General features: G+C 36.5%; 1 protein-coding gene and 1 long non-coding RNA gene across 2 annotated transcripts in view; both read left to right on the forward strand.

Annotated features, from left to right (window-relative positions):
• The first annotated feature begins 201 nt into the window (after window positions 1-201).
• LOC113047632 (uncharacterized) lies at window positions 202-3,258 on the forward strand. Its single transcript, XR_003276327.1, has 4 exons — window positions 202-469; window positions 1,239-1,401; window positions 2,488-2,580; window positions 2,693-3,258. It is a non-coding gene; the product is annotated as an uncharacterized LOC113047632 (long non-coding RNA).
• A 14,054-nt stretch (window positions 3,259-17,312) lies between these two features.
• spop (speckle type BTB/POZ protein) overlaps window positions 17,313-19,161 on the forward strand; it is a 70,590-nt gene continuing 68,741 nt past the window's right edge. Inside the window, exon 1 of the mRNA XM_026207903.1 lies at window positions 17,313-17,414. The gene's annotated coding sequence lies outside the window, so the exon portion shown is untranslated. The remainder of the gene's footprint in view (window positions 17,415-19,161) is intronic.

The following is a 19,161-nucleotide window of genomic DNA, read 5'->3' on the forward strand; positions in this document are numbered from 1 at the left end:
AAGAGTTATTTATTTCTCTGTACAAAAATGATCATATAATAAATGTATCTTATAATAAAACTCATAACCTTCAGAGGTAAATAAATCAATATTTGCTGGAGTCACTTATACTCTTAAATGTCAGCGCTGGAAGGCAAAAACAGACACCAACTCTATGGCAGTATTTTTATACACTGTAAAAAATTACTGATGCAAAAAGTTGTACAAATGAGGAAATACATGTTGGCTCAACATAATGGTTGTGTCAAAAAAGAAAAATATGTTTGGTCAATGATTGCATGATTTCCATGAATGTACTAAAAAATGTTCATCAAGGGAAAATAAATAATTGTGTTGGGAGAACTTTTAACGTTGCACAAAAAATATTATGTTGGCCGAGCAAGAGGGAACAGCGTCAATCGTCTGAGCATGCGCAAAGGAGTTCTAGCAGGCTGGAGTTTCCCTCACCACGAGTCACGACATTGCACTGGTGAGTACTTTGTGCTGCGAGTTAATGAGCAAATTTAAGTTAAGAATATATCGATTGTCTATCAACAAAGTTTGAAAAAGCTTTATTGTGAGTACCTACAGTGATTAGCAGTGCTGGAAAAGAACATGTTTAACTCATAAAGCTTAGCATTCCTTTCCAACTGGCATGTGATTTAAAGTCGACCCTAACCTAACGGTTAAGCATGACATGTTCCCGTTTAATATTTTTAATGGTCAATATTTTCAAATTCCATTTACATTTTGGCGTATGATATGTATGATAATTGACTGTAACAGACAGCTAGTCTTGACAACTTGTGTTTTTGCAGAGTGACTGATAATTTAGGCTAACGTTAGTTCTAACAGTTAGTTGGCATTCAAAGCACATGTGCCTTCGTGTTAGCAGCTAGTACTTTGCACAAAGCCTCCTTTTCAAGAGTGAAATAACATTTCAGTCTGATAAAAATAAATAAATAAAAATTTGTGCTAACATGAAAATGAATAGCTGCTAATGTTATCACATTTGTAAGCTGTTTAAGGTTATCAGTTTTCCAACGCTTACATGTTTCCGTTTAATATTTTTAATGGTCAATATTTTCAAATTCCATTTGCATTTTGGCTTATGAGTGATATATGTGATAATTGACTGTAACAGACAGCTAGTCTTGACAACTTATGCTTTTGCTATCACAGAGTGACTGATAATTTAGGCTAGGAAATAATTTGCTTTGCTTTTAATTGTTTGCTTCTGAATCGTTCATTACCCACAGGTTTGTGCTTAATTCTTCCGCATCTACCGTATTGACCTGAAGTTAGCCATTCCTGACATCGCTGGACAATCACACCCAGGGGTTGCTAAAGATGTACAGAGCCAAAGCAAGATAGGGAAGGTGGAACAACTTGGATGAACTTCTGGAACAACTGGATGCCCAGGTATGTTAATCATTTCTTTGTATAAAATATAACAGTGTTAAACAGTGCAACATAATTTACTGATGCCTGTTTAAAAGAAGAAACTGCCAACAGCTCAATGCTCCACAAAAACTTAACTGCAAAACTATGTGAGCAATAGAATTACATCATATGATCAGAATTTGTCAAAAAGGTTCCATGTATACTTGATGTTGATGATCTACAATACATGTTCAAATCCCGCAAATACATAATATAATGTATGCCATAAATGGCGTTCAGAGATAATGGGTTATTTTCTTGCTTGTGGGATGTCACATGTATTGTTTACGCTATCTTATTTACATGAGGTGTACATGGAACCTCAGTGAGATTTTGATTATGGTGCTAATTTATTGTTTCAATTGGTATGGATAACAAAATAGGCAAAGCAGTCAACTTCCCTGATTAAGACCTTGAGATCAACATGTATGCATTAGAGAGAAATATGTTGGTGTAGTATTAAGCTGTTTTTCTCCTATCATATAGCTCCGTTTGACCAGCACCTGTACCAGCACATACTGTGCAAAATTGACTCATTTCACCATTGGTTAATCTTGATCAGCCTCGTGAAAATCACCTGACATGCTTTTGGTAAATATGACTGAACAAAAAACAGCCATCGTGCGCACAGCATGTTTGAGATCTATGTTAGGACTGTTAGAAAACCACTCTCAGTATCTAACCAAAGTAGACTCTGGGAATGTTATTCCAACAGTCTTAAAGGGATACCCCACTGACATTCTTCTAAATATCTTCCTTTCTGTTCAGCAGAAGAAAGAAATTCATACAGGTTTGAAACAACATGATAGCGAGTATATGATGACAGAACTTTTCATTTTTCGGTGGAGTATCTCTTTAAGGGATCTGTAGACTTGCTGCACCTGTTAGCTGATTATCCCCCGCAGATTGTAATCTTAATGTATTTCAGGTAACTATTTCATGAAGTTGGTTGAAATGACGCCCAATGGTGAAAAGTGTAGGTGATCCTAAACTGTTGGTAGAGTATATGTGTAACCTCTTTGATAATTAAGTGACTTAATGTCTTATTGATGGTCTTTTTGGCAGACCACAGATCTAACTACTCATTGAAGGTCTGCTGTTCTTCGTGGTCTTCCCCTGTACTTGAGAGAGCCAGCTTCAATTTCAAAGACTATTAAGGTAATTAATTTGAATATCTTTATTATGGTATAACTGTTTGTGAGGCAGTAGTGATTGCATATGACATTATGCTTTCAGTCTGACACTAAAATACATTTATTGTTTTTCACAGGATACTGAGGCACTGGGGCTACACACAAACGGCATGAAAATGGGAATCCTGGAAGTGACTGACAGTTCTACCAACTCAGGACCATATCCCACAGTGGTCGATGTGGCTGTAGTACTGGAGGAGGAAGCGGTCATGGACAATCTGGGAGACTTCACAAATGCCCTCATGATGCTTGTTTTGGCACTGTTTGAATACCTGTGTAATATTTTACTTGAGCCTAACAGGCAAGTTCATATGTATTTAAATAAATACGTAAAATGTTCTTTATCAAAGCATAGTGTGTAATTTATTTGAAATAATGAAAAATAGACAATTTTGACCAAGATTAAATATTTAATACAACATTTTATTTCAATTTGAGTCTGCTTGTTGGCCCAACAAGCTATGTTTAGTCAACAGAAAATATTTAATTGACACAACATTCTATTTCAAGTTCAGTCTACATGCAGGGGTAGTCAGCACAACACAAAAAAGTTGGTTTCCGCAACTTAAATTGGGCCAACTAAAAATTTTAGGTGCAACGGGTCACTAGAAATTTTTATGTTGGAGAGGCATATTTTTTTTTACAGTGTAGTTGGTATCTTTGCTTTTGCCTTCCAGCGCTGACATTATATATATATTTTAAATCTCAAAATCTAAACTTGACAAATTTAATTTGTCTATTATTCAGTCACTCTTTTTACATTTCCATTCAACACTCATGTGTTTTATGTGACAGTACTGTGTGTTTTTGTGTAAGTGTGTGTGTGTGTGTTTATCACAATTGGTGAAATGTACAGCTTGCCCTCTATGTGTGCTGAAAAAAGTGCAAGATTCAGAAGATTTAGGGTTTGTATTTAAGCTTGGAGGTCACCCTGACCTGCTCTGCGGTCTGTGTGTGTGTGTGTGTGTGTGTGTAGTTGTGTGTGTGTTCGCACTCAGTGGACCTCCCCTACAGATGGAATGAGAGGGATTCAAACCCCATTTGTGTTTGAAGGCAGAAATGGCTCCGACCTAAGACCACCAAATCCAGGCCATACATTGCTAACCTCTTTCTCTCGCTCTCTTCCTCTTTCCATGTCTCACTTTTCCGCTCAGCTTTTCGATACATTCCTTTTTCATCTGAAACCATCCCCTCCCCATTTTCATCACAACATGGATTTTTTTGTTTTGTTTTGTTGGCCAGATATGAATGTAATGGATGAATAGATATAGTTCTGCAACAGGCGGTGGGCTTTTCTTTTTGGCTGATGATGTATTAGGACACAGCTTTGTGTGAAATGTTGAGTGTCTTGTGAACAGGCCAAGGACACTATAGAATAGATAGACAGACAGAGCAAGCTGTTGGGAGAACGAGAGATAAAATGGCAGCGTTGCGTTAGAGTTTGCATATTGATTACATTTCTATCTCTCAATCACCCACACACGAGTGCTGGGAGCACCTCAGGCACACTGATTGGGCTCTAATGAGGTTTAATTAAAAATTCAATGACATCTTTATTGAGTCCGGTGTTGAGCTGTTTGTGTGGTAGTTTACCAATGGAAAATAGAAATGGAAAATAAAAAGAACACACAGAAGCTTTTTCCCACCTCAGATTAAAAAAAAAATATCGAGATGTTTAAAATAAGAAATAACAAAATGCTTTAGAATATTGTTGAGATATTGTCAATTTGTGACATAGAAAGTAGAAAATAAATGTATCCAAGTGCATACATTACATATAAATCTATACAACGCACATACACAATATTTATAAAATATATTTAGAAGTAACAGCAAGATGCAAAGTCACATTGAGATATATGAAATCATGAGTCATGAGAAATATAGCTGCAATTCTTAATTATTAATATTTTTTTTAATAATATGGTTATTTTACTATTCTTACGTGTACAGTCCCTTTAATGGAGTTCTTGGTTATGTTTTAAGTAATGTTAAAAGGGATCGTTCACCTGTATGATTTTTTTTTTCTTCTGTTGACCACAATGGACGATGTTTTGAAGTATGCAGGTAATCAAACAGTTAAAGGCATTGACTTCCATAGTATGCAAAAAATACCATGGAACTCAATGGCTACTGACAACTCAGATTTTTGGGGGGGAACTTAAAAAGTTTAATCTGGTTTTGGTTAGTATGTTAAAGAAAAATAAATAGATATTCCTAATAAATACCCTAAAAGAAATATTCATGAATGCCGTATGCTGTTTTGTATTATTAAATGCAACACAAAAGTAGATAATCTTGACGAAAAATCGGTTGCCTTAAAATGACAGGGACTGTCAATCTCCAAAAAGGACAAAAGATATCGTTACATGAGTGTGTTACTGTAAATTTCAGGATGTTCTGCTGAACAGATGAACACATCTCCTGTCTTTTGTTCTCGTCTGCCCTGTAAATCAGTATTCCATCCTTCCACACAGCGATTAGAATTCCACGAGTGAGACTCTGGAAACAGGCTGCATCCTTCCAGGCTGCTTTCAGATCAAATACCTCAAACGCACTTTTCATGTTTCACGGGCTAATTAAGATATTAATAATTGACACTTCTGAGAGTCGACACAGTCTGGAAACTCTGAAATAGCAAACAGGGCATTCATCTGGCAAGTATTGCAGGAACTCACTGAGCTGTTGTAACATCGTAAAAAAAAAAAATCAATCATTTTTACAGCAGTGATGTTATTGTTGACTAAAACTATTAAAAATTGTTTTCTGTAATTAAAATAAAGTGGGAATAAAACAACATAAATATTTAATGAAAAACTAACAATTAAATACTGTTTTCTGTAATGTTTTTTTTTTTACTAAAATTAAAATTAAAACTCGCAAAAAAAATTACTAAAGCTTAAACTAAAATGTTAAATATGAATAAATTATAATAATAATATATATATATATGTAAAACAATTTATGTAATGTTATATATTTTCAATATTCATTTTAAATAATATTTTTAAACATTTTATCATTTTAGCTTGATCTCAGATGTTTCTCCATTTGCTCTCCATTTATTCTCATTGCTTCTCATTACAATATTAAAGAGCTCTCATTTGTGTTTTTATCTTTCTTTTCCTACCAGTCCATAATGAAGATCTTTCTCCTCAGCGGAGTATATGCGAGAACATTTCAAGCTCATTTAAGCTTGTCATTAGAAAGAGACTCTGTGCACACATGGTACTTGCATTTTCTCTCCATGGGGTAAAATGCAACGAGCTACACAAACAACATTTGAAGATCATAAGACTCTCTTCCAATGGTTGCCTCTAATTGGAAGGAAACTGTGTGTGTATATATTCATATTCATTTGTTTGTATTCATTTCGGTGTGGGTCAGAGCTGTCTTGTGTAGAATATTAAGAGGATGCCTTTTAAGGCAGTAGATTAAAACAGTGAGGCAATATTAGAACCAGACAAGAGTAAATATCTGTCTAATCTGCCCCTGCAGAAGAGCATTTAACTGGTCAGCTCTAGCACACACACACACACACACACACACACACACACACACACACACACTGTCTCACATCGCTGAGAGCTCTATTCTTTTTAGAAGACCACAAAGATGCAGCTCTGCGGCTTTTGCACCATATGGCTTGGTGGTGCATTTGAACATAATCAATAGTTTTTGTTGTCCCACCCTGAATGATACTCTTTCTCATTCTGGCTTTTTCCTGTTCATTTGTTCAGCAGTTTGTGCACTCGGTTGTGCACTGAGGGCTTCTGGCTGCTCCCAGAGGAGATGCAGCCTCGAGCAACATAATCAGCTGTGATGATGTGTGTGTTGGTGTGTGTGCGCCTGTTTGTGTAATTGCAATTTCATCAGGACTTCAGGGATGGCCAAGGTATGTTCAGCTAACCACAATCATAACAAGAGATAAAGAGAGAAACAAAATAAACGGGACACATTACAAGGAATCTATTTTTCCTTGATCTTTTGAACTAGTTCATTGTGTTGTGAAAAAAAATGTTGTAACTCTCTGAATAACTGAGTGCCAAAAATGTGTCATTCTGAACTTTGGATATTTTTTGTGCCATCAAATCAATACACACAGGCACTTGACCGCTCACATTTACAAGTCAAAGACGCATATTTGGTATTCAGTAACAGTACTTGGGACCAATAACACTCAAAAAATATTCTTGGGAGAAAATTATAATACTTAAATAGAAGTTTTGATTGCTGTTTTAGACTTGCTTATGTTGCACCATATTTTATTTTTACGCATTTTTAGAGCGTTGCTCATTATAACCTATCACACACGATTCAGTTGAGTTTAGACATGCAGTAGCCAATCAGAGGCGTATAGATTAATCATCGCTGACACGTTTTGTTCAGACCAGACAGAAACTCGTGAATTCCCTCATCATAAGCAACAAATTGCAGATGTACGTACGATGTAAGTAAGAGATTAATTTATCATACCGTGTATGGACAGCTTCTTGAATATTTATATAATTTCATATATATGATCGACATGAAGAGTGCCATTTTATCTCAAAAATCACAAATGATATTGATGTTACACAACAATTCATTAAAAAAGAAGTTAATATTAAGACTTGAGACTTATGTTTAGACACCATATTACCTATCTTTTGCTCTATTTCACCTACAAAAATGATTCCAAACTAAGCCACAGCACAGTTTTCTGCGTCTCTGAAATACATGATTGTTTTGTTCCTGAATGAATCAACTGTTTGAAAGATTCGGTTCAGTCGCAATGACTCACTTATTAACTTATTAACTACTGCCGGTTTTCATTTTACATTTCAAGTTCCTTTATAAATAGTTTTTAATCATTTCATTTAAATCAAGCATTTAAAGATTAACATATCAAAACATTATTTATGCATTTGTAACTACAGGTTAAAGCATTCATGCCTTGCTTTAAACATATATTTAGGAACATATTTAGATCTAAGAACTCCATTTGGAGGAACTAAATTAGTTCCTACTTCAGAGCAGGGACTTTAACAGTTCTATAGGAAGAACCCTAAGATATACTGTGTATGAAGAGTTTGTTTGGAAGTGGACCGAGACCCACTTATGTGTTCTGTCTGCTTGTTTGGTGCAAACACAAGATTCAGATGGCAGCGTTGATGCTTATTTAAATGAACCGCACTAACAGAGCAAATCATTTTAATCAAAAAAACCTGCCAAGTGTAAACAGTCCTGTGAAAAAAAAAAAAAAAAATCACTCTAAAAAAATCACTTTTTCACTCTATAAAAATCTAGGTTTAAAAAAATACTTTATTTTTTATTTTTCTTTCTTTAAAAAAAAAAAAAAAAAAACTTTAGTAAATATTTCGTGACCCCTTCAAAAGAATTCTGACCCAGTCATGTATCTGGTAGGAGGACAGAGAAGAGGAGTCAAGTGAGAGTGGAAGCATGCATATGAACAAACATCTCAATGTCTGTTGTTATGCCCACATTCTCCACTTAATATACATTGTGTGGGTGAAACGTACAAAATATATATATATATAAAAAAATACAATTCTGGCTCTGTGTATGTTGTTTTTTAATGTGTGTGTTTGTGTTTTATTGTGTCTGCATGTATTGCTGTCCCTGGATGTGTGTGTTGTTTTCTGAGTTCCTCTTACTTAGAACTGATAAGGGACTGCTGTCTATTCCCTAACTAATTATTATGCAGATTTACTCTGAACATCCAGCTCTCTGTGGATCACAAGGCATATTTGCACATTATAGCAGCGCTGCGCACACGCACACACTGCTGTTGGTCCAACAGGCACAAAGATGTTTGAGCTTCTCCCTCAACCAAACTTGCCGTCTTTGACATTTGGACTCATGTTGACATTTGGAGCAGGGTTGATAAAGATGCGTCAACAAGAGCCGCAACAGATTCGTTTCAACGTCATTAGAACCCCGACAGTGGAACCCATTGAGTTTAGTTTTCAAAGAATTTTCAGCCCTTTTTTCAACTATTTCAGTCCGTTCTCTCTCTCCTTCTCTCGCCCTCTTCAGCCCTTCTCTTTGAAATGCCCTAATCTACGGCGTGCTTGTGCAAACAACACATTCAGTAATTAAACTGCAACCGCCTCATCAAAAGAACCTGTTACAATTAATTATTCATATTATCTGCCATTGTGTTTTAAAGTGCAGCCAAGCAATCAAATTAGTTTTTTCTTTCACTCTTTTATTTATTCTCCTTCCCCCTTCCGCTACATGCTGTCTGATTTGCTGATTTTATTTTTTTTAATGCATGTACTTCGACAGGCCTTCTTTTAGTACAGAGTGGCTAAATGGGGAAAACAAGGCAGCAGTTATCACACGCTCACAGGCAAATCCTCTCTAAATGCCCTTCTATATATGTTCATAATCTATTGTATTTACCATGGAACTTGCACTTATTTTGTAGTCCCCTCCTTTATTTGTCTCTCATCCTCTCTCTCGAGTAATTGTTGCTGTAAAATCACTCACAAAGGGGCAGAAGAGATAAAACAAACACCCGACATTGAGTTTGTCCCCTTTGTATCAACTTGATTCATTACAAACAACTGTAAAGTTCTTCTTGTGAAGGTTTAGTTCCAGCAAGAAATATTTTGTATGAATTTTCTCAAGGATGATGTCCTCTTCATGGTAGGTTTGATCGCTTTGTCTTGGCATGCAGACTTTTAATAGCAGGTGGAGAAGAAGACATTATGTTCATCATGTGACCAAAGCTGACAAACCACAGAAGAATTTTAAATCAGCTAACCCTCCAGGAAACATATTCCAATTATTTGGATATAATTGGTCTTTCCGCTCTCTGATTGCTCATACTTTGCTCTTGTTTAAGATGCACTGTGTCATTTTTCCTTATTAAAAAAGTTTTACACATAAATAAGTGAAAAGTACCTTTTAAAAGTATCTTATTTAAATGGTGCCCTCTCTGACAGTTGCCAAATAAATGTGTTTTTATTTTACATGGATTCACCCCCCTCATTTTAAGATAGCATATAGGTTAACATGACTCTGATTGTTCAACCATGGTATTCAGCAGTCATGTATTTCCTAATATTTGCAGTCATTCATGAGAATGCAAAATAGTAATCAGTTGTATACATATTTTAAATCAAAGGTAGGGTAGGTGATTTCAGAGAGGCTAGCAATAGCAAGCTAGATTTGAAAACATAAGATCCCATCCTCCCTGCAAATCACTCTCAAAAGCCACGCCTCCTCCAAAACACATGAACACTCGCAGGCAGACCAGAGACTAACCACCCAATGAAATGCTTTCAGATTACCTCACGTCTCATTCACTGGTTAGAAAACATACAGTACAAACCGCATAATATTTAGGGTGACCATATGCGCCGTTCATACGGGACACGTCCCAGCCAGGATTTTAATATTGCCTAAAATATCCAGGTTTTGGCTATTTGCACTGAGCTATAAAGAGCAGAGCAGACGGCTCCTTATGCTTTCGAATCACATTCACATGTATGTTTGTTCATTCGTTTGACTTGAAGCATTGTGGCGCACTTTGGATTTGTGCGCAGCGACCCTTCAAGTCAATCGAACAAACAAACACGTGCGCATATTTGCATCACTTTGATCGTTCCCTCTAGATCTCACCTTCTCACACGCAGCCCCACGATTGGTCGATTATGTACAATACCTGCATGTTATTGGTCAAACTGCTCTGGATGTTTTAGGCATTATTAAAATCCTGGCTGGGACGTGTCCCGTATGAATGGCGCATATGGTCACCCTAATAATATTACAATAATAATGCCTTCCATTCTCGCTTGTTCTGAAATAGCGTAATGAATAGGACTGATGATGTATCATGTTTGTGCGAACAGGGTGTAGAAGTTTGCAAATACATATGTTGACAAGCAGGTAGGGCAGCCTATTGTGGCCCTCAGATTGAGAGATAAGATTGGACAAATATTTTATGATCCTACACCTTCCACAGATGACATAAGTACATTTACACCACTTAACATAGTTTTTGAATGCTGTAAGGATGTGAAGAGATTCTAAGTAGCATAATTTTTTTTTTCTGAACCAAATCACCTACCCTGCCTAGGGAACCATCACCGGAGTACTAGTCAGCCTTTTGGACTTCATTTCCCCAATCCCCCGTACCTGAGACTAATCACCTGCACAGGTGTTTCCCATTGTCTGGCCTATTTAAGGCTGGGCCTTTGCTGTGCTCATTGCGAGGTCTTGTTTTGCCTTGCATACATTTCTGAGTGGTTTCCCTGTATCTGATCTCCTGGTTTTTTTTTTTTATACCTGGACTGTTTAACCGTTGACGATTGATAAGTTGCCTACCTACTCTGACCCTGCTTGTCTTGTGTTATTGTATCATTTTCTGTCCTGCCCTGACCCTGCTAACGAACTCTGTTTACGATTCTGTCCAATCTGTGTTATATCTGAAGCCAGTGACCGATCTCTGCCTGTCTGACCTGCCTTGTTATTTAATAAAGCTGCACATTGATCCCAACGCAACTCTCCCGTTACAGTACTGTACATTGTCACATACTATTTTGTTTTCTCAGCAGAAACTTTAAGGTCATATGCAGGTGATTTGCCAGTACAAATAATATTAACTCAAGTCAATATTTCATGTTCACTTATTTATCTGGTACCATAATAATGTACAGATAATTTGTCACAAAAATAAACCCTGTCAAAAACTCAATCAAGTTTTTTGAGAGAAAACAAACCTGTGAATTCAGTGTACTTCTACCTCTAAGAGCCTTGTTGTTGTTCATGTCAAATTTGATATTGTGTCCCTGACCAAGGTCCTTAATTATAAAGCATTTTACCATGGTAACTGGATGGTGCTAATGTGCACAGGTGGAACCAAGCATCAGAGATGAGCCTTCTTTCTCATCTCTACCGCTCTCTCTTCCCATAATTTTCTTCTCTCACCCAGTGTTCATTCCTTCAGGTCCCCAGTGAGAGCTAGCCTTACATCTCTCACTGTAATGTGCAGGTAACCCAATTCCTCTCTGAAGATGCTTAATTATTTTTGGAGGGGGCAATGGAATGGTAAGTGATACACAGACACATGGGTTGGAAATGGTGTGTGTGTGTAAATCAGTCACATATTCCCTGGTTAATATGTGTGAGGTTACTGCTGCTTTAATTACACTGCCTTTATTTTCTCTCCTCCACTCCCCCGTTGAGCTGTGACTTCCTCATGCTTATTTATGTCTGATTCCATTACAACACTGAATTGTAGGCACACTGATAACAATACGCACACACAGAAATGGATAACATGGTGGCAAAAGGTCACTTTTAATGGCGTAGCTGGGACTAGTGACCAACAAAGCACCAGAAAGAGCCTTGTTATTTATAGTCAGCATAAAACTGGACTGCAGCTTTGGACTGCATTTTTATTCCATAATTTCATTACATTTCTTAGTGAAACAGAATATTCAATGATAAAATGTAGGGCGGGACTTGATTTGATCCTTTGGGAATTGATTAAATCCTTAATATTTACCAAATGGAACCAATTTCTCCTTCAAATAGGTCCTTCAAAGTATCTTGGAGAGGTGAGGTGTCCAAGTCACAACATCTAACTACTGGGGTGCCTCAGGGCTCAGTTCTTGGACCACTTCTCTTCTCTGTCCACATGGCATCAGTAGGTTCTGTCATTCAGAAACATGGCTTTTCATACCACTGCTATGCTGATGACATTCAACTCTACCTCTCATTCCATCCTGATGATCCGACGGTAGCTATTCGCATCTCAGCTTGTCTAACAGACATTTCTTGCTGGATTATGGACCATCACCTTCAACTCAACCTTACCAAGACCATCCGGTTAGGCACATCAACCATAACTCCTTCAAAGACAGCCAGAAACCTTGGAGTTATGATTGATGATCAGCTGATTTTCTCAGACCACATTGCTAAAACTGTCCGATCCTGCAGATTTGCTTTATTCAACATCAAGAAGATCATACCAATCTTTCAGAACGTGCTGCATAACTCCTTGTTCAAGCTCTTGTTCTGTCCAGGCTGGACTATTGCAATGCCCTCTTGGCAGGTCTTCCAGCCAGTTCTATCAAACCTTTACAATTAATCCAGAACGCGGCAGCAAGATTAATTTTTAATGAGCCAAAAATAATACATGTTACACATCTGTTTATCAATTTGCATTAGCTTCCAATAGCTGCTCACATAAAATTCAAGGCATTGATGTTTGCCTACAAAACTACCACTGGCTCTGCATCCATTTACCTAAATTCATTACTTCAGACTTATGTGCCTCTAGAAGCTTGTGTTCTGTAAGTCAACGTCACTTTTACGGACTTTTAAATTAAATGTTCCCTCCTGGTGGAATGACCTCCCCAACTCAATCCGAGCAGCTGAGTCCTTAGCCATCTTCAAGAATCGGCATAAAACACATCTCTTCCATCTTTATTTGACTCTCTAACTTTAGCACTCACTATTCTAACTATATTCTTTAAAAAAATAACAAATAAAGAAATCGAACTACCTTTCTAATCTTTTTGTATTCTATTTTCTTTTCGTTTATTATGCAATTATGTGTGTGTATGTGTCTATAAGACCTCCAACACTAGCTTGCTCTATTCTTTTTCTATTCTATCTGTTTTATTTTTATTTATTATATTATTTAATAAAGCCCTTGCTACGTGTACTCTGTTAAGCTAACTGATACTTGTTATAGCGCTTATATATCATTGCTCTTTTTGTTGGTTTTGATTGCTTCCACTGTCCTGGTTTGTAAGTCGCTTTGGATGAAAGCGTCTGCTAAATGAATAAATGTTATGTAATGTAAAGTTGTCTGTAAAAAATAAAACTGACTGGTGACGTTGAGGTTTGTCTGGTTTAGCATAATGCCACAACTATACTATTTTGGGCAAATTGCATCTTTCTCCATTGATGTTCATTCAAAAGTAGCTTTGGATTCTGACTAAATATTTTATTTTATTTTTGTCAGAGAGACAAAAGAGGCTCTGTTTTTCGATGGCTATGCAAAGCTTTTTCTAGGGCTTAGAATCACAATTCAAGAAAGTTAAGAAGAGTTTGATACTATGTGCATTTTTGTGGGGCCATCAACCAATCAGTGTTGGCAAAACCATAGTATGATGCATCGTTTGAGAATTTGTCTTCTTTCCAAACATGATAAATCCAACACCGAAGGGCAAATGTGGCTGCCATATTGAAAACTTATTCCAAACCAAAGTGCTCAAAAATGCCCACTTCAAAGGGCCATTTGGAGTGAAATATAAAAAGACACAATTGATAGACAATTCATTCCCACAATTCTTTGCATGGGTTCAATTTGTCCAGTAATGGCGCCACCATTAATTGGCTCGGCAAGACACTGCAAAAGTGTGTCCCAAGGAACAGCTCTTACACTACCTACCTACATCCTTCATCCGAAGGGTTTAGGGCATAAGGATGAGAAGGGAATTCAGCATTCATTTACAACACCAGAAAGTTGTTCATTGTAATTCTTAATCATCTTCGCATGCGTTATGTTAATGGCATACTCCCGTAGGCTATATATGCTATTCATTCAGTCAGCGGGTTCCTCCACAATGTCATTTCTCCAAAATGCTGCTGTAATGAATCTAAGGACTAATACACTATTTTTAAACCATTTTGTTTTGCTTTATTTCATGTTTGTTTCATTAAAGATTCCCTGTTATGTCATGAGTTCCTGTGGTTGTTGACATGCTTAAGTATAAAGATATGATATTACGTATAAATATTTAAAGGGTCAGTGCACCCAAAAATTTAAATTAGCCTGTGAATTATTCATCCTCGAGTATGCAACTTATCATTGCAGTGGGTGGGTGTATTTGTTCAACAGTCCAAAACATGTCAAATAAAGCAAGCGCATCCATAGTAAAATGTGCCTCACATGGCTCCGGGGCATGAATAAAGGCCTCTTGTAATGGATCCATGCATTTGTGTAAGAAAAATATCCATATTTCAAAGGTAATAAACACTTCCCTCGAGGGTAAATAAATCACAGGCTCCTTTTCATTTTTGGGTGAACTAACCCTTTAAAAGGAAAGATTTAAGGTAGAGCTGTAGTTATAAATACACCAGTTTGTGATACTGTTCTTAAATGTTCAGTAAAAGCATGGTTTGAATGCAGAACTATGTTAGAAAAAGTGGAACTTTCAATCATATTTGGCGAACATTGCTTTTGGGAAACACAACCCAGAGTAGCATGCCAGGAGGTTTTTTTTTTCTGTGGCTCCATGCAGAGTCAGTCACGTGAAATTTATGGTTCATATGATTGGCTAAAAAAGTCTCCAGAACTGAGTGCACATGAGAAAAGACGGCAGACAGCCAAAGAACTGCCATTGAGATGAATGGGAATGGCAACGGATAGCCTTCTCCGAGTTTTATAGACCTCCTTGGTACTGTCAGCTAAAACGGAAAGTCATTTGAGAAACAAAGCAAGTTATTATGTTTTGATGAAATATTAAGAAGACAGATATTGTTTTCTTTGCAATATGCACCAATGAATCGTTCACAATAAGGCCAGGGGGCAGGAATATATATTAAGAAAATAAACAGAGACCATTTTGATTCATGTTGATTCAAAGATATGCTTAATGATGAAAATGACCATTGAACATTATGACTAACAAAACATTATTACATTAATCTTGATGGCATGAATGTTTCAGCTGTGTACTTTGTATTTGAGCTCTGCATTAACATATAATTTTCACTCTTGTGAAACACCCTCAACTAATGCTGTGAGTGTCAAGTACTGTTAACACGATGTCATTTGTGGATGGGATACACTGGCCTTCCGTGCTTTAATTGGTGTCACATATTAACAACAGAACTCTAAACAGCATTCAGATACCAAGAACTCTAGTTCAACACTATTACCACAGTTAATGGGATCATAAGGGTAGACTAACTTCTTGTCATCAAGTAAGACAGACAAACGTTTGAGTCACCATTCAGAAAAATATATAATTAGGAATATATTCAAAGCTGATTACCTGCACCTCAAGGCCACAGCCAAATCACAGCCATACTGAGTTCAGTAAAGATACTATCTCCTGTGATATTTCTTTCATACAATTACATAAACAAGTTTTTAATACATACAATAATGGAGAGCTGTTCACTGAAACATTGTTTTTCTATGGTATCACTGCAATAAGATTATTTTGGAATCTTACTGAGTGTATGTATCGATTTTTGCTAACACTTTTCATAAAGCCTTTATGCATACATTATTAAGGGTTATTAAAGAGTACAGTGCATTATAAATAGGCCTTTTCATAATGTGCATTGTAATACATTATATCTTGTTGTAGATAATTATAAATGAATTCAAAATGTATAGAAACACTGAACTAATAAGAGTTAGAATGTATTAATTGTGATTATAATTATTCATGAGACTGTACAATGCATTATAAGGTGGTACATCATTTACAAGGCATAATTAATGCACTAAAAGGCTTAAAGTCTAACTGATTTTTTTGTTTATTTTTGCTCCAAAAACAGATAGTTTGAGTAAAATATTGCTAAATGAACACGGTTTATTAATGTCACACAGTTTATACTATAATTCATAAAGCTTTACATAGCCATAAAGAAAAATTAACAATAACATACACATAAAACATTAAAATTATATAATTTATGTTTTTATTTTATGATATAGGCAGGCACATTTGCGAAACTTCTATGACAAACAGCGAGTCTAAGCCGCCCGTTTAAGTTTAACAAACAGTGACGTTCATGAGGCTGTGCATATTTTTCTCTTTCCCTTGTGTTTTTAAATATTATTCCCTTTTTTCTTCCTTCCAACTCTTTTTCATCTTTATTTTATTTTTTTACAGAGTCATTTTTCATGAACATCTGCTGCCACTGATTTATGTCTCCCTTCAGAGGCTGAATTGGAAGAAGAACACATGCATGCAGAAACACCCAAACACCACACTTCTATAACCTCATGAATTAGGGGAAAAACACACAACCTGTTGCTGCTACCCACCCACTCTCACACTAATGACCTTTACAGAATGACACAATGGGTGAGATACAAGGAATGATGAACTGAAGTGAAAGAGGAGAGAGAGAGAGAGAGAGAGAGAAAGAAATTGCTTGTTTATTCATTTGTGATAATTATCGCATGGAGTCAAGCCCCAGCAATAAATCTTACCCATCATAAACACTCCCAGAAAGACATAACGAGAAAATCTGGTCGCAGAAAGAAATTAAGATGTTCAGACATCACAATTAACAAAAGATAAAAACGATTGTTAACTATAACTATAATTTGCATTTACCGGTAAAGTAATTCTTGTAATTTTATCCAATTTCCTGGTGTTACTGTGTGAAAGGGGCTATTGTTTTCATGCAGTAATGCAAAATTAGTGACAGATAAACAGTAGAATAAATACATAAAAATAAATGAATACAAATAAAATAGGGTGTTAGTAGTTCTTACTTATTTAATAAATCGGAGCACACTTATCGGAGCACACTTGATGTAAAAAAACATATTATAGAAAGCTAGCCTATTTACATTTGTCTCATACATTTTACTGAAACCCACAGATGACAGGGACAATAACATGAAATCAGATCAGAAGTATATGGATCTGTGATTTAAAATAGTAATTATGTTTAGCTATTAAACAGCGCACGCCGGAGTGGTACGTGCGCGCTCCCGTCCTCCGTCATTCATTTAACCCGGACGTGAAGACGCTCCATATGAAAATATCAGATACGGTAAAACAGCTTACCTTAAGAAAAAAGGTAAGTGTATAAACCCGACACATACCACAACACTCCAGCATGAGTCATATATTTCGGTTTTAGCTTTCAATGAGCTTCGTAAGAGTGAAATCAGCGCGTTTAAAGGATCTGTGTCGGTTATATTTCAGTTTGTTGCAGGCTGCTGTTGTGGTGCTAACTAGCTTAGCCTCTTGTTGCGCTTGCCAGCCTTTTTACTTTATGACTCTTATGTAACAGCGATGTAACGTGATTTTAGTGAAGCATTTCTGTGTCTTGATAGTGGAACATTTTAACCTTGGAATTACGGAGGGTTTGTAGTAAAATTAGTGATGTTTATGACAACTGTCATGCTATAAATAAGCAGACCTGCTCTTCCACCTGCTTCATTGTGTTGTTTACTTTCCTTTTAGCACTAAATGGGTTTTGTGTGGACATATGTGATGTTAAACGCCCGGTATGCGTTTGAAAGGTGTGTTTTTATGGTAAGGTGTCCCGTCACATTCACTGCAGTACTCGAGTATTGTTTTAAATGCTTGCAATTTGTTTTTGGGCAGAGGCCTGGGTGTCTGTGACACAAGACTTGCGAAATACTGATCCCGCATTAACTGTGAATGGAAGAATCGTACTGCGCTTGCGCCATATACACCTCCAGCATCCTGCCAGATAGTGGGCCGTCGTTGTGCGCAAGCGCATTCCGGCGCTGCAGGGGCGTTTTTTTTTGCCAGAAAGTGAGCCAGGTTCATGGTCGCGTTCACGCAGACGTGTTGAATGTGTTGCTGCATTTGCAGAAATTAGGCACAGCTGATAAGTTGAGCTCCCTGGGGTGATTGTGAAGCGGTGGTTTCAGATCAGCTTTGGGTCCCCAGCTGGTAATTTATTCAGGAAAAATGTGATGTAACGTTGAGTTTGTAGGAACTCGCTTCATTTTATCACATCAGAGCTGGAAGAAGTGTTTTAGACACATCTGTGACACAATTAATATGACAAATCCCTATGTGCTCAGTAAAAAAAACACCTGCTCTGCCACTTTGGGAGAAAATGTAAATGGGAGCGTAAATCAACACATTTTCCTATATAAACCTTTTGCACATTCTTCTCTTGTACATCCCTGCTCATAATATTTCTTAAGTCTACAATATACTGTCCTGCACATATTTTATTTTATGAGCATTATTTTATTCTTTTTATCTTTTCCATACCATATTTATGTTATTTTCTTGTGTTTGTATTCCTTAATAATGGCACTTTCAACGGATCTGACTTGCATTTAACTGCTGGTCATATGCTCTCCATATAACCATGTATGTGATAAATACAAATCTTCAATCTCGTAAGTGTTCTGCACAGTTGATGGAGTTTACAGAATTAGATTTTTGGAGTTTAATAGCTTTTAGTGCATGGCCATGTATGTTTACATTAAATATAAATATTGTGTTATAGACACTTCGGTTAAAAAGTTTAGGGTCAAGAAATATAATCTTTTTTCCAGCAAGGATGCATTAAATGAAGTTACTGTTAAGAAATGTGTGTGTGTGTGTGTGTGTGTGTGTGTGTGGGTGTATGTATATATTTTTTCTTCCTTCAAGCAAATCCATTTAACTATAAATAATTTTACAAAAATGCATGATGGCTTCCCTAAAAATATTAATCAGCATGTCAGTTTTGAACATTTTGATATTAATAATGTTTCTTGAGCAGCAAATCATCATATTAGAATGATATCTGAAGGATCATGTTGAAGACTGGAGCCATTGCTGCTGAAAATTTG

Source organism: Carassius auratus, chromosome 28, assembly GCF_003368295.1.
Source record: "Carassius auratus strain Wakin chromosome 28, ASM336829v1, whole genome shotgun sequence".
In the NCBI taxonomy this organism is placed as follows: Eukaryota; Metazoa; Chordata; class Actinopteri; order Cypriniformes; family Cyprinidae; genus Carassius; species Carassius auratus.